A 3,866-nucleotide genomic window follows, 5' to 3' on the forward strand; every position below is an offset into this window, starting at 1 on the left:
GTTGCATGTTATGAGACCATCTCATAAAGTGCAGTAATGTTTGGTTCTGTATGCATGCTAGAACAGTTTAATAGCAAATTAAGAAGAACTTTTCTATTTTCTTCTATTCTATCAGGAATTTGACAACAGTAAAATGTTTGATTGACCAGTCTCTTTGCTCTATTCAGGAATGAGGGTTCTTTGGGTTTATAGCTGAAGTTTGCCGCTAGAACCTATGCAAGAACTCTTTCCATCTCTCTTTGAATTATAAGTATTCAATAGCCAGAAATGAGTCCTTTGCAGTAGCAAAAGGAAGATTCTTGATTGTGAATTCTGGAACTACGTTGCTTAATTAAGAAGTTACCTCAACTCGAAGTAGAGAATTCCTTCCTCCGTTGGTGATGTGCAGCTCGAGCATTACCCTGTGCTCCAATCTACTAAAGGGAAAGAGCTACCCTTGTTTCCGGCGCACACTGTATCTCGAAATTAAGAAAGTGGAGGAGTGGCCAGAGATTGCTCAAACCAATTGTACGGGTTGATGGTGAATTCATCTAGCAAGCAAGATTATTGGTGGTATTAACAAGGTAAATAATTCTCCAATCAATGGTGCCTATTGATTTTCAAGGCTTCTCTTTCCTTTCTTATTAGTAATTGTTTTCTTTACTTATCTTCTGGACTGCTGTGCATCATTTATTTCGGCCGCGGAAGTTATTTGTCCCTCTATTCCCCTGTTTCTAGTATTCAGTCAATTCCTGTATAACGCAAATGGTTGTGTTAGCGCAACCTCAACTTTTTCAATAGGTGTGTTTTTGCCTATCCCTTGTTAAAAAACTGCTAAAAACAAAAGCTTAAGCTGATAGGTTGTCCAAGTAATCTTGTTCATTTAACTAGTAATGTATTGATTTATTTTAAATCTTCCATTACCTTTTTTTAATTGGCAACACCGTTGCAACTTATCAGCCCTTTGATCTGTTGGCAGCATAGTTGAAAGGATATTAAGCTTGCGATTTCTGAGGTAATAGTACTGCTTCCTTTCAAATTTGTTTCCCACTCTATGCTTTTGTGTACAGTCTTTCAGGCAGTGTATGGTCCAGTTATTGCAAATTTAACATGCTGGTTCAAAACGTGAGGATTAAAATGGCAATTTATTCCTTAAACCTAATCTTTTTTTCTTTTCAGGAGGAGGTTGATTAGAATGCTGTAATGCCTGAAGTTTCATCTCAAACATCATGTCATCAGCGTGCGTATTAGTGTTCAAACTCCAACAGTAAAGAGGTTGAAATTTCCATGTGATACGGCCCTATTTTGTCTTCCTTGAGGTAAACACTCAGCTCTAATGGTAACACCAAGGGCTCATTTGGTTGGAAAGAAGTTATCTCAGGATTAATTATTTCGGGATTAATTATCCCGGCATTAGTTATTCTATATTTCTATAGGGATAAAAAAAATACTACAATCCCGGAATTAATTATACCGCAATTTTCTACCAACCAAACATAGGATAAACTCTTATTAAATTAAGTCTTGAAATTAATTATTCCTTATCCCTCGTACCAAACAACCCCTAAAGGAATAACAAAACGACAAGTTTATTGACAGTGGACTGATTGGAAGCTTTCTTTGCTAGAACATGTGCCACCTGGAATTTTGTTATTGTTATGTGATGAGGAAACAGAGACAAGCTTCTTCTTGAAATTGGGACTAGCATTTTCCTATTTTATATACTCTGCGTAATATTTCCGTTTAACGGATTATTATACCTCAGTCTCAATATTTCTTTCCTTGTTCCATTTTGAATTTTCCTGTTGATACGTTGTTCAATTAGGTGAAAATGGAACTCCAAATCTGATGCATACTGATAGTAGACGATAATTATGCAATTTAGATAATATTTACACTCTAATTTGGTCGCACTTTATTAATGTTTGAATGTAAAAGATAACAAAATACTCTAATTAAGAGCTTTATATTTTGCAGGAGTCATTCCGAGCTAGGAAGAAGCTAAAAGAATATTTTGGAGTCAATATGGAGCATGGAAGACCAATCGGAGGATAGCACGGTCGAAAAGGAGAAAGAAGAGCAAGGACCAGCTCCGCAGTCAGATCCGCGGCAGCGGACAGAACAAATGTCAAATTCGCGGTCCAATCCGCGGCCGCGGACGGGCTGACGGGAGCCAAAAATCCAGGGTCAATTGTGTAATTTCTAGGGCAACTCTCATTGACCTATAAGAAGCCTAGCTCGCCCAAAAAGAGGATATCGAGGTTTTTTGAAGGGATTTTGAAGGCAAGAACAGGCAAGAAGCAAGGCAGAAGATTCGGCATAGAGTTTTTACCTTTCTTCCTCTTATTTTTATCATTGATGAAGAATTCTAATGTTATGATTGTGAAAACGATTATGCATAGCTAAACTCCTAATCTAGGATTTTGATGGAACCTCTTGGAGGATGAATTTCTTGTTATGCTAATATAGATTTGTCATAGTATTCTCTCTATTTGTTCAACTATATTGTGATTGTTGTTGATTGAAGGACCCTCAATCGGTTGTGCCTATTTAGTATGTATTACTCGGAAGAGAGTGTATATTTAGGTAGTCGTTGAGCAACATCACTCCTAACGTATATGAGGGATCACTACGAAGGGTTTAAAGATTGGATTAGGGATAATGAAACCTTGGGTGCGATCTAAGTGAGCTGTACTTAAGGCTAGCTAGCGTAATTCGGGAGAATACGTCTAGTATATTGTTGTAATTACTCGGGAGAGAGTTACGACAGTCAGAGTGCTCATGATCGATAGACAAGACTTAGGCAAATTTATAGTAAACGTAGCAGAAAGGATTTCGACAATAGGGGAAATCAGAACCTTAGATCCTTCCAATTCTTGTTTATAACCCGTTCGTAGTTAGCTCTTAATTATTGCATTCTCTTAATTAGTAAACATCCAATCTATTACTTAAATATTTCTGAAATTTGAATACGTGAATTTGTGTGAGTCCAATAGTTATGATTGATAGGTTAATTCCATGTGATATTCGACTCTGGACTTGTTAATCAGAATATATTTGCAGCGACCGCTTTGTCCTTTTTATAAGGCATAGTTGGGCGTGATCACATACACCATCAAGTAATTAGTTTATTAAAGATTTAACCCTTGGGTAAGAGTAGCGGTGTTCATAAAAATCCGAAAAATCGAACCAAATCGACCAAAAAAACCGATACTTTTTGGTTTGGTTTGGTTTTGGTTTTAAATTTTAAAAACCAATCAAATTTGGTTGGTTTTGGTTTAACCAAAAAATAACCGAAAAAAACCGACTGTAGGAGTAGATATTTCAAATTTATTATTACACCTATATATATGTATATTTTTACACAAAGTTTCAAAAAACTTATAGTGAATGTTAATCGTTTGCACTTTTAGTACAGATCTTTACCTTTACATTTTAGTTTGATTGGTAATTTGCTTTTGTTAAGTGTAAGAATTCATTTCATGTTAAAAAATATATATATTTTTAATTGAGTCTTTAATTAATTCATCACTATTTGATTCAATTATCATCAATATATCTTAATAAATAATAGATTTCTCAAAGGGCAATTGATTTGATAGTGTTACATTGAAAATGTGGTCGTTGGAATATGTGTTTGGTAGTGTATGTCTTATATTTAAGAAAAAATCGATAAATAACCGGAAAAAAACAAAAAACGACAAAACCTGACATAAACCGAATCGAGAAAAAACCAATTTAATTGGTTTGGTTTGATTCTAATATTTCAACAACTAACTTACTTGGTTTGGTTTCTTTTTAGGGAAAAATTAATCCAAACAGAACCATGAACACCCCTAGGTAAGAGAGTGCAAGAGTTTGCTTAAGAATGTAATGGAAATTAAATG

At 35.1% G+C, this 3,866-nt stretch overlaps 1 long non-coding RNA gene across 2 annotated transcripts; it reads left to right on the forward strand.

The window, feature by feature from the left end:
* Positions 1-355: 355 nt before the first annotated feature.
* Positions 356-2,462, forward strand: LOC104241214 (uncharacterized). 2 transcript variants are annotated; one of them, XR_714664.2, is made up of 3 exons: positions 356-563; positions 1,159-1,298; positions 1,957-2,462. It is a non-coding gene; the product is annotated as an uncharacterized lncRNA (long non-coding RNA). The 2 variants fall into 2 exon arrangements; XR_714665.2 differs by lacking the exon at positions 356-563 and adding an exon at positions 938-994 and having other exon boundaries at positions 1,957-2,046.
* The last annotated feature ends 1,404 nt before the right edge of the window (positions 2,463-3,866 follow it).

The sequence above is a fragment of the Nicotiana sylvestris genome, chromosome 9 (assembly GCF_000393655.2).
Source record: "Nicotiana sylvestris chromosome 9, ASM39365v2, whole genome shotgun sequence".
Taxonomy (NCBI): Eukaryota; Viridiplantae; Streptophyta; class Magnoliopsida; order Solanales; family Solanaceae; genus Nicotiana; species Nicotiana sylvestris.